Source organism: Anopheles coustani, chromosome 3 (genome assembly GCF_943734705.1).
Source record: "Anopheles coustani chromosome 3, idAnoCousDA_361_x.2, whole genome shotgun sequence".
Classification (NCBI taxonomy): domain Eukaryota; kingdom Metazoa; phylum Arthropoda; class Insecta; order Diptera; family Culicidae; genus Anopheles; species Anopheles coustani.
The window spans coordinates 47,160,672-47,173,356 of NC_071288.1; the positions used below are offsets into that span (position 1 = coordinate 47,160,672).

A 12,685-nucleotide genomic window follows, 5' to 3' on the forward strand; every position below is an offset into this window, starting at 1 on the left:
GCATGCATTGACACTCTTAAATACCAATAGATTGTTGAAATTGTAATGAATAATCATTGTTTAATCACGTTTATATTTTATTTTGGTTAGGAAGTAGCAATTAACACAAGCATTATCGATTTTCTTAACCAAAGCTGTAAATTAACCCATAGCGCTGTAAATAACCCTTAGAATTCTAAACCCTGATGAGAAGCTCCTCATTTTGGTTAGCTGTTTGAAATTCTCATCCCTGTAAGGGTTCGCGTGGCGTCATATGACAATCGAATATGTCAACGCGTTGTTCAGGCCCGCGATCGCATGCGCATTATCGGATCGCCGGTGCGTCCAGGTCGCCGTGTCGTACAATTATTGATGTGCAACACCGACACCACCCACCAGCCCGTCAAAGTAAGTCCCCCCGAAAGCACTGTCACCATCAATACCTGTCAAGTGATTCTGGCCGGGCTCGCCGGCCGTCCGATTGCTCAATTGGCGGCGTGATTTATTTCCTTTATCTTCCTCGCCCTGCTGATGCGCAACCGCGGGGTGAGTAAGCGCCTTTCGGTGATGCGTCTCACGTACGCACGTGGCGGTGCATTTTTTCAGTGGAAAGAAAAATCGCGCGGCGTGATTTATGCATGTTTGACATACGCCACTGTCCGACAGGTTGAAAAACCGCCCTTCGTTTCATATTCCACCCGAGCGACTTTCGGTAAAAATGTACGATGGTTTGTTGACATGTACGGTCAGTTCGATCGTTTGCAAGATTTAATTTGTTGTTTGACGGATCTGTTTCCATGCAAATCATAAACCGACAATCCGGCGGTCCGCTTGATTTGCAGTTCGTGTGCGGAATATGAAGCTACCAATGGTCGCCGTTTGCTGTGCGTGGTTCTAACATCGTCAGCTTCATTACTCGGTCTTTTCTTGCTGGCGGAACGACCGTACAGCGTTCTTCAAAGGGCCACTTTTCCGTGGCAGTTATAAAAGAAGTAAAAACATAACGTCCTAGTCATTGCGAATTCCAACGCCGAGCCCGGCAACAAGTGAGGAGAAGGCAAAACCGAACCGCAAAATGTCACAGAGAGCTAAATGACTTAGCCGGCAGCTATTTGTCCAGTCAAGTGGAACGTAACCGGAATCCTCCGCTACCATTTGAGCACCATGAATCAAGAAGTCCTTTCACCTCGCTTCTCGGGCCCGGGTGCTTCTTCGAACGCCGGGCAGCACGTTGACGTCGTTTCCTTTGGGTACGAATTCCAATCCTCCTGTTTGCATTCGAATGCTTTGTTCGTTGGAGTAAAAAATAATATAAAAACCGCCGCCGGTCCTTAAGATGGCAACGGGTTGCCGGTGCTGCTCAGGTACGTAATGAACTCGATTAACTATTAATCGCAACGAATCTCCGTAGCGGGTCACCGAGACAAGGATGTGGTGAGCCAGAACCAGAAATAAAGGCGACTAGTTTTATTAGTAATTTGAAACTTTGCAGCCAGGATCGGATGGTTTATGAAAAATGATGCCTCACCTTTTTTTTCACCTAAGAAAATTTGATCCTTTCGACTCACTTAACAGTTTCAACATTAATTTTTGCTCAACAGCATTGTACCAGCCCAGACGTTTGTTGTTTACTGTTGTTCGTGATCCTTTTGAAAACACCGTCCCAGCAGAATGTCTAATTGACTATTTTTTATTGAAAGCGAAGTAACACATAACAGAATTTTTTCTTCCCGCATTTTGTCTCCTCTCCCATCGATGTCGATCAATGTCTAAGTTCATAAACATAGTTGCTGAAAGGTAGACGGTACACGAAGGGAAAAAGTCCGTCCCTTTTTTTTCTTACGCTATGTTGCAGTTGCCTTCGGGAAAACGCAAATCGACCCGTTAAACGATATTGTCGGGAAGCCTGTCGAACGCGTCGCACCGTGAGGTTAAGGTTGGCTTAGTGGGTTCCGCTAGTGAGGATGTTATTCTCGTTAAAACTGATGTGAAATCTGATACATCGGCGATAGCGCGGGGTGAAAGCAAAAATCGATTGCAACGCGATCGGGAGTGCCCCCGGGCGACGACGAATGGGCAGACAGGAGTGGGTACTTCTACGCCAAAAACGGTTTGTTAAAAATCTGTGAACGAAAGAATGATTTTTTAAGGTAAACTTCAACTTTATCCAGCTGTGACTAATCTTGATCGATAACCTTTTTTTTAATGTGCATACCTTATTGCGAGCATTAGTTCTTGCTCTTCAAGTATTCTTAAAAGCTGTCCTTATCTAACCTGTTTTATTTTGTATATTTGAACTTTGATAAACAGTTCACTGTTCACGTAAACGAAAAGTTGATCGTTCGTTTAGGCCATTTTTACCAAGCAATCTGAATCACTTTATTGTCAAGAACTTCTCTTCGTCATTCAATCACATGGAAGATTAGGGATTAAATACTTTGGTTAGAATCCTAACTTGGGATGCCATAAAGCTGTTTCTCTGTAAACCCATTCATGTCAGATTAAAACTCATTTTCCCACAATTTGCTGGACAGTTGCGAGCCCGTAAAAGCCCACTTTCCAAATATAAAGACAAACAAAGGCGAGCGAACCCAAGCAAACTCGGGAAACGGTAAACCATTTCTGTAATATCCTCCGTACTCGTCAGGAGAGGATTATCAATTGTTCACAGAGTTTCCATCTGCATCCTTCTTATATGAGCAAGAAACACGAGTTACTTTTCACGTTTCAAGCTGTCCCATCCACTCCCGCTGCTGTCCGCTGTCGACATTCCATTTTAAAGAATGACGAGGTAGATTAGCCTAACAATCGTCGCACTCATCATCTACCAACCAATGCAAGCGGTTGAAAGCGAAAATTAGAGGCTCCTTTAATGGATGGCAAAGACCCTTGATGTTACTTGCCAATAGAATTTCATTCCTCTTTTTTTAGGTTTGTTTTTCTCACTGTGCAAAAAGGGCGTTATGGGATACAGCGACAAATTGCTCCCACTGAAGAAAGTTTCAAACTATTTTTTATTGATTTACATTCTTCAATGAGTTGATACTCTTAGGTATAAAAGATTGTTTGCTGCTATCTTCTTGCTTTATTTTCGTTAATTGTTTATTCGTACAAATTACTTCTTCGAGGCACACGATTCTTTAAACCGTTTCCACCAATCATGGGGCAGATTTTTTTCTTGCATTTGTTATATGCAAGCTGCGTAGCTTTTATCTCAAAGCTGATCGCAAAAAACTCTTTTTTCCTTCAGTGTAGAGAGCCTTTTCTGCTGATGCACTCCACAATAATAATTAAGAGATTTACCACTTCATCTGATCACAAGTTGGATGCCGCGCTGGAAGATTTTTTACCTCGAAGTCAAACAAAAGCTTGACTGAATTAAGTGTCCCTTTTTCTATGCTGCTTTATCCAGTTTTCTCCTTCACTTTTTTCTTGTCAATGACGCAAAGTATGAAATGAATGAGGTACCAAACTCGGTTGCAAGCGAGTGAGTCTCCGGAGTTTTGTTCTTTAGAATAGTAAATAAATCCGTAAATTCAGTTTTCGTCGAAATGAATTACCATAAGTTCGCAGAGCTTTCGTTATTTTATTTAAATACATCTTGCAGAAGAAACTAAAATAACCGAAAGTCTCCGACTAAGGCACATACCGCAAGTTGGGCGGCCCGTTTTTCCACAGGCCATCCTTCTACATGGTAGTTGTTGGGAAACGAACTGAACAAGCAAAGCACATTGTATGGTTCGGTGTTGCTGAACATAATAATCACAGTATAAAAATCCTTGAAACAATTAAAAAGCCCAACCGTCCTGGATGCTTGAAAGTGGGCAACGGGGAAGAGAAATAGAAGAAGGCAAGGGAGGCAAAGGAAAAGGCAGCATAGAAAATGGGCAATAGCAATTAAACACTTCCTTTGCCTACCCTGGTACCTGTTTCACAACTGATATTTTCACCTAGATTTCGAACCGGGATCTTTGAGCAAACCCTTGAAGAGGCTTACGGCCCTCGTGTCGGTGCTGCGTCGAAATGCAGCATCCCTTTGGTGTGGCTGCCAGGATGGCTGGATCCGGCTTGACTTACTTGCGCACTGGCTACCTGGTCCTGGACTTGGTCATCACGCTGCTACATACTTGTGCGCTCGGAAATGGGAATCGAAATAATCTCGCTCCGTACAAATAACGCAAGAAAAGGTAGAAAAGAAGCACAAACATCGGGCCAAAGACAAACAGCATGAAGCCGTGGAACTCGTATGAGCAAACCGATCGAGAAGAGTGGCTATAGTATATTAAAGAAAATGGTGTTCCCTGTGGAGCATCCTTCTCGTTTTAGCCGGTAGTCAGTGGAAACAGAACTAGGTTTAACGCCAGAACTGAGCACCAAGTTTTTACCTTTTTTATTCCTAGCTTAATCTACGTTTTTATACATCGCTTGGCTACCGGGTGGGTTGGTAAAGGAGGGAAAAATAGTCATCAGTGAAATAGATGAACGATCCCAGCAGAATGCATTCGGCGCGTGGAAAAGATGGGATGAAAATGCATCCAACATTTGACGGGAAAGACATTCCACCGTCGTCATCTCATGATTGGAATTCGTGTTGGGTAAGGTTCGTTGCTTTTCTTTTTTGTGTTGAAAAATGCAGCAGATAAGCTCTTGTTCCCGTGTGGGTGTTCGTTTGTATTTTCACTCACACTTTTCCCCCTATTAGCTTTGTGCTCGTATTTATGTATGTTAGTCGGTTATGATGGATTCGAGTTTTATCCAAGTGAGATTATTACTTTTCTTTGATGCTTTTAAGCTCTCCGTTTGACGCTATCGCGTCACTCTTTAAATATGCATAATTCTCCCTTCGTGTAGAATCATGAAAGGGGTTTTCTGTAGCTGTTTTGAAATATCCTGGTCCAATTCTGCAACGCGCTACGTGTTGCCATGAATGAAAAGCTATGAAAAGCCTATGATCTGCGGAATTTTACTGCATGCTCTTCAAAGTGGCTTAACATCAATGGGTTTCGACATGCAGCATTAAAATGTGTTGGATCCGTTTTCGCCAGTTCCGTGAATGCATCATAAACGTAACGTATTATAAATGTATGTTTTGAACACTTTTTTTGTTGACATATTTCTTATTTTTTTGTTCGTTTGAAAATGCGGCTTTTTCATAGTATAACTTTTTTGTAGGACTATCAAGTACTTTTTGTAGGACTATCAAGTACCCTACATAATATCTATAAATTCAAGATGTGTTCCTTTTATAGCATTTTATTTCTATACTATGGTACATCATTACTATTTAGCTGTTTCTTGTTTGTAATCTTGTTATCAAATTTTTAAGATTTTGCACTCAATCGTGCAATGAGTTGATGATTCTGACCTTTCAACTTCCCAAGGACTTCATAAATTGATTATGCTTCACTTTTGCTCTCGATGCACCAATATTTACATTTCGTTACAAATGATTTGTTGTCTAGAGAAGGAAAACAAAACAAAAACCTTCCCCAGCAGCAGCATAACATTCCCTTCTACGGTATATTTTGCGTATGGCGCCACGGAAAACCCGCCGGCACCGAGAGGACAAAACAATAACACTACCGCTTGCCGGATGAAAGGGCAGCCGATTGGGTGTAGTAAATGGATAAACGGTAGTGTCGGGAAAATAGTAAGGAAACCCATCGGCTATAGTACGTTCTCTTACGTCCAGTAGTTGCCGCTCGCCGGCCACCATCCGTGGTATATGCATTTTCTCTAATTAAGATGCTATAACTTCGATTGCATCGTGCCGCCACCGTTTGCGGTGAGATTTTTCGCACAACTTTCAACGTGCAGGGCAGCAGCTTTTCCTTCACGTTTCATCGTTTAACTTTTAAACGCCACGCGGCTACCAAACGTACCGCAAACGAATAGCATATAAGTGTTGGCATTTTCATCAACCGTTCACGAACCAGCATCGAGCATCGAAACTCTGTGGCCTGGCTGCGGGCAAAGATTTACCCCGTCCGACGGTTTCGCGTGCTCTCGACGGTTAGTGGGAAATTGTCCATCGGGTTTTCCGGAAAGAGGATGAAAGCGTTCACACATTCGCCGGGTTTTTTGGGGAAGTGATAGGCGAACATGAATCCCCGCTAGCCGGGGTTGCATAAAAGATAAAACAAGTGTGTCAATAATGGCCAGCTTCAGCACGATGCAGCATAACTGCAAAAAAATAAAAAAGAAACAACTCCCCATCCTTTCGAGTGGCTAGCTGCTGCCAATTGAGTTAGGGTACTACGGGGCGGCGATTCAAGTGCTGCTCATGGTGGAACTTCAACCTATCCCTCAACCACAAACTCGTCCGCCTTCAAATCTCGCCAGTCCAAAGCCGCTGCTCGTGACCCGACCGTGCTGACGAGGACAGAGCGCATAAACAATGAGCGCTTTGAACATAAACAAAACTCTGCCGGGATCCGCTGAATATATCCACTGGATCATCGAAGGGGTTTGCGTGTGCGGCTGAAGATCTGCCACTCGCATGTGCTCCATTTGCGCCGCACTGTTGTAAATAGTTTGTCGGATCGGTGTGGTTTCTTTTTTTTCGCTTCCAGGGGGCCCCATGGGTGGATTTCTGCGTCGGCTTGGGCTGATGGCTGATGCAAATGGTGCATTATTTTGTTATTATTATCCATTCAGCATGAGTAATATTTCTTGAAGTGATGCTACGTTTTGTGAGGCATTTAAGTTCTTACAGTGACAAAGTGGATAAAATTGATCCAAAGTACGCACCCTTGTAGAAAGTACTTATCGCAAAATTAAAGTAATTTCACCATTACGTTCACATTTTGTCTGAATATCCCAACATTTTCTGCTAGGCCAAGATGAACCCGAATGGAACCGTAACGCTCCACCGAATTCTGGACATTGCGCAAACCGAAAGACATCTTCCCGAAGGCAAGGTCCACTGGTTGGAAGGGTTGTTGGCATCATCTGAGTCGTGTTTGCGTCATCGAAGCAAATATGAATCGGTCAAAAAGGGGGAAACCGCCACGAGCTCTCGGCTGTGTACATGAAGAGTGACTGCTAGGGAAGGCAGTTAGAGAGTCAGATAACACCGCCGACCCGCCTCTCCGGGCGTTCCCGCTGTTTACACACCACGATCGGGCACTGGGCCGACGAACGCTGCTGGTGTACCATATTTTTATCCACAATATCGTAAATATCTGCGTGTCCCAACGCGTGGCCCCAAGAGTCGAATGTGGTGAGGCCGGCAAAGATAGAACGGCGGACAGCGATTTCTGCGCGTCAGCTTCATTACTACATGCCCGGGGGATAATGTGTGACAAGTGCTGCGGACTGATTAACTACTACCACCCCATCCACAAGTTGACAGGGCGGTGGCATATTAGTGGTAATTAAATGATAAGCTAATCTGTTTCTTCGGTACGAAGCTCGCAAGAAGGGTTACTTTGAGTGCTTAGGCATTAAAAAAAACCCTTGTGCTGTATCAGTCGAGTTTTCTGTACTCGGTTGACTCATGTAAGCGACTAATTATGTCCTCGGGTGATTCACGCTGCAAGCGTTTTTAAGAAAAGAAACCCAACTGTTTGGGAAGTTCTCTCTTATGTTAAGCATACTTACCGGCGCGCAGGTGGTAAGAAATTTGTGTCGAAATCGCAAAACAACCATGTGGAAGGAACTATAAATAAGTGATAAATAAAACCAGATTTGCAATAATCGGTAGACAACCGTTTTATTCCCTCGCCTGCGGCACCAAAGCCCATCGGGAGCCGGGTTTGGGTTCGCTTCGGGGACTCGCCCGGCGACGGCACCCTCGTGTTGGGTGGGCCCTCCGGGTTCCTTCGGGCGTCTGGCAGCCGTTCATAAATCTTTCACATAAATCCCTCCTGTCACATATGCGGCAATGGGGCGGCGGCCCGAAAACACTACCGTTGTATTCGCATCTGTGTACCGAGTGTCGGGGCGCGAGGAACCAGCAAGGAAGGGAAAGAAAAACGCTAGAAAAGACGCTTGGCGGAAAAGCGAAAGGCCCGCGCGTTGGCCGCGTTTATTCTTTGATTTTTTTTTGGTTTCTCCTTTTTACGTCGCGCTTGTTTGTTTGACAACGCTCCGTCGGGATTTGATTTGTGCCGATTTTATTTATTATCTTGACCCTTTGTTCGTGAGATCATCATTTGCTCTCCTCGAGCTGCTCATTTGCATCCGCGTTAATCGTTCCGTGCAAACAGAACGTAGGACGAAATTATGCTTGTCAGATGAAGCATACCACCAGTGGGTTTTGTCATTCACGTGAGCCGAAGAAAAAGGTAACCGCATTATGTTGTCGGATCATTATGTCGTTGCATGTAAGCGATCGTCTCAGCTGGCGCAAAAGACGGGTTTTCGAGCTTTTCCATTCAGTTCGAGGGAAAAAAAAAACAAAATGAAATGCCTTGGGAATCAGGACCTTACAAATTACCAAAACGGCGTCGCTGCCTCTCCACTGGGTATTATTTATTTGTCTTCCCTTGCTTGCTTGCTTGCTACCATCGTGCGTTTCCTAGTGGTTCCCTTTGAATGACCACCGTACGGCTCGACGTAGGTGCCACGATGTTGCGCGTCCATTCTTTCCCATTTTTATTACTCTATTTTGTCGCCCTGTCTAATCCTTCACTCTCGAGCCAAGTTTTGTACGGTTTTATGGACATTTCTTTTCGCTGCGATCCGGGCGCTGGTCAGGGGTGCGGAGTTTTTGACGGGGGACTGATAGACTACACGCAAGAGGTAACGGTGCGGTGCCCACCTCTTTTGTCGTCTATGGGAACTGCTACGGAGGAGCGCATTATCCAAAGCAGGACATAACTTCCAATGCTCTATGGCAGGGGTCGGCACACGTTTCCTGCAAAGGGCCAGATCAGATACCTTTAAATGCTATTTTAATATTTTCAAAGTGATATCAATCCCTTATTGAATAGAGTATCGGTTTTCTAATCTGAAAAGTAGCATAAAGATAAGATAAAATATTTTAAATTTTTTCTCTTAACCATCAGTTTTTTTTTACTTATTTTCGTTATATTTTATACTCAATAAGGGTTCGTTCGTTGTACTTCAATTTATTTTCTGTGATTATACTCAAAATACTGAACGAAATTCACGAGATAGAGACATTTTAAATCGATTAGTAATAAAACTATCAGTAGAAAAACTTATAATAAAAGTATACGGGAAAGTCTCCTAGTATTGAAACACGTCGTTGGACAGTTTCAACACACGTTAGAAGTTTCTTTCTTATATTAAGTGTCATATTTTGATCAAATCCGATAAGGCTTTAGAAAAATTATGACTTGTGTGTCGTTCTAAAATTTTCATTCGGGACGGATAAAATCATTTGGCGGCCAGACTTTGCCGACCCCTGCTCTATGGTGTGTTTCGTAGCCCCGCTAGATCTTCGTGGGAGTACCGATTTTTACGGAAGGGACAAAGAAAGGGCTCCTGCGTGAAAGTCGCCGCTGAGAAATGAGATCACATTAGATCGATCGACGGCCGGAAAAGGCAACTGAAATGCGGTAGCCAGCATTGTCTTTGGATTCGTTAAGCTCGCTTTTCGGATTTAAATTTAATACTTTCGCTAGTGAAAGCCTCCTCCCGTATGCTAATCCCAGTCGTACGACAGCTTACCAAAGGATTAAGAGAGGTATATTTTAGTAACCTAGATAAGGTTTGTGGTTTTAGAGTACCTACTTCATGATCGTGTCTCCTCCCGACTTCCTTACCACCAGCGAATGTCGGAGAACAGTTCATAAGTTTTATTGTTAATTTGAATCGAAACAAAGATATCTTCATTTCTGGACTCACGTTCCACATCGAAATGCGTAAACTTCGAGCTGGCAAGTCCGGTGCAGCATCTTCCCTCCCGCGCGTTCGCTACCTGCCCGCCTCGGCATGAATGAACACGTTTTTGGTGGGTTTCCGAAGACTCTGAGATCCTCCGCGTCTTTGCCTTCGACTTTCCCCGAAACGGGCCTGCACCCATTGTGCAATGCCCCGGAGCATCGACTGGTCGGCTCTCTTAATTTTCACCTCTTCCGGGCCAATGTTTGCTCGCCTCTTATGCCCTGCGTTCCTCGCTCCCTTTTACGGCTGGTTTCCCTTTGTTGGCCGATCCGGTTGGCGCTTTGCTAAACACCAAAATTGACCGAAAACATGAGAAACACACACACACGCACACACCCGAAAAGCGAGGCGGCAAAACAGATAGTTCAACATTTAGACACAAAAAAAAAAGATGCAGACAAACCTTCTGCTTTCTCGCGGGACTTTGGGAAGAAAAAATATGGGAGGAAAAACAGAACTGGATATGAGAAATGGGGAAACAAAAGTACGGGGAAAGGAGGATTCGTCGAATCACGGAGAAGAATCTGCGGTCCGGCTTTTTTCTCGGGTTTGGATGTTTCTGGTTTTATTTTTTGCGTGTGCATGATGAGCTGCATTTGTGTTCCATCGTTGTCCATTTCGACATTCCGCACATTCACTCACATCCAATTCTGCTCACTTTTTTTCATTCCTCCCCTATCGGTGTGTGCGTGCATGTGATCTTCGACTCCGTACTCCGGTGTGTTCTGCGCTGGCGTTTGTCGGGAAGTCGCGTTCCCGAAGGATCGATCCTCGGTTCTTGGCCACCAACCCCCGCTTGCGTCCTGTTGGTCCCTTCGGCATCGGGATCGATGTTACGTTCCCTTTCCCTTTGTGCGCCCTTTACCCCTTGTGTGCATCGGCATCTCTCCCGTTGGGTTCCGGTGATTTTTCCCCGGGCCAACCTGAATCCTTCGCGGGGTCCTATCTGCACTCTTCATCTCGTCTGCTCACTTTTGCTTGCGCCGCCGGTTCTTCACTTCGCGTCCTTTCGTTATCTTGGATGCCCGAAGCAATACTCCACCGCTGGGAATAAGATCGCTCTCGAACCGGGAGTGAATGGAGAGTAGATCATTGTCCTCTCCCCCCTGTGGGTGATTTTGTGACGGAAGAAGGTTTAATGTTTTATTTACACAACCTTACAAGAGAACCCAATGAACGAACGTTTAATGATCGGAAACGACGATACAATTCCGTTGATTTTCTTGTGAAACTTGAATTAACGCTTCCTTATCCTACCCTCGAGGATTTTCAAGTAATGTTCTGTAATCGACATTTAATAATGATCCGAAAATGTATCATTCCTCTTTTTCCTTCCACCACTACCGGGAACCATTAATTAACTGGTACATGAAAGAGTCCGTGCTCGTAGCTGGGGCAGCATTCGATTCATTCAGAAAAACGATCATTGCATCGAAGGGACCACAATAGAAAAACCGGTGAAATCCGTCTTAGTTTATTGTCCAACCATTCTCTCTAGCCCGGTAAAAGAAGCAAACATCTCAAGGATCTCCGGAGCCGGGCACACCGAGACATCTGTTTCCCTTTCCCTCGCTCGGCTGCCCAGTTCGCTCCTTTGTAGGATGGTCCCGAAATTCCGATGGAATCGATTCGACCCTTCCTTTGTCCTGTCTTGCATTGGTCCTGCGCCGGTCAACTACTTTGGTGTTGTTCGTGTGTTGTTTTTTTTTCTATTCACCTTCATTTGTCAAGTTTTTTTTTCTGTACTTCTCCATTATTTTCCTCCAAAACATCTCCCTTCGAAACGGCTTCAACGGTGGTGCATATTTTCCATCCGTCGGAAAGTTCGGTTTTCATAAGCTGCCGTTGTGTTTTTAGTTTATTTTAATTTTCTTCTTCCCGAGGCTCCGAGCTAAACGCGGGTGGCAGGTGCATCCTACCTTCATGTACGGACTTCATCTCTGGCATTTGCTTTTTTTTGCCAGAGCCCTATAAGGCAGGTTAGCTACAGGTTGTTGATTTTCCCTTCGACTTTGTGTATCTTTCCTCTCTGTTGCTCGTCTTTTATGGGCCAGTTTTGGGAATTTACATGCCTGCGTTAAACTTCTCACACCGTCTTCGCACTCCGACCGGGCGGCAGGATGACCCGCTGCGTGGCTCGTTGGCGGAGGAGGAAAGGCCGGCGATAGGGTAGCAGGAAGGAAACATCGTCCAACGTCCGTTCCGTCAGCCGGCCGACCGACTGGGTGGACGGCGATGCGAAGGGAATTAGTCAAGGCAAACAAGGACATAAAACCGAGACCCTTCGAGAGTTATAAAAAAAAAAATAAATAACCCCCGCGGGTCAGCTTTATCCGTGTTGGTCTGTTGTGTATTTTTACGTTTTTTTCTTCTCCAGTGTGTTGCTCCTTTCCCTAATTATTACGTTCAGCCCCGATTGCCGCTCCGGCACGGTGTGAAGAGGATAATTTCACCGGGCGGAGACGAGATGAGTTGTTTACGGTTCAGCCTGCCAGGAAGATTGAGAGTCGAAAAACACAAAAAAAAACCAACAGCCCGTGTTTGTGTTAAAAAACACGATGGCATTTAATTTCCCAAGATGCTGAATGTAATTAAACGAGCCAAAGTAGTATTGCACATGGCAAGGAAACGTTCTGCCAGTGATAAATGAACAGCTTACGATCAGGTAAAACCGTTGGCTTTTCCCCCATCGAAAAACTCCTCCTCCGCCCCTTTGACCCACCGCTAAGTGAACGTTGGGCAGCGGCAGGAAAAGGTCATTTCGCAAGACTTGTAAAATGGCCCTAAGTGCCAACACTGATTGGAGAAGGAGAGAGAGAGAGTAAAAAAAAGGGAGGAAAATAGCGGCGAT

At 44.7% G+C, this 12,685-nt stretch overlaps 1 protein-coding gene across 1 annotated transcript in view; it reads left to right on the forward strand.

Annotated features, from left to right (window-relative positions):
• LOC131262122 (glypican-4) overlaps positions 1–12,685 on the forward strand; it is a 60,486-nt gene that overhangs the window by 803 nt on the left and 46,998 nt on the right. The window lies entirely within an intron of this gene.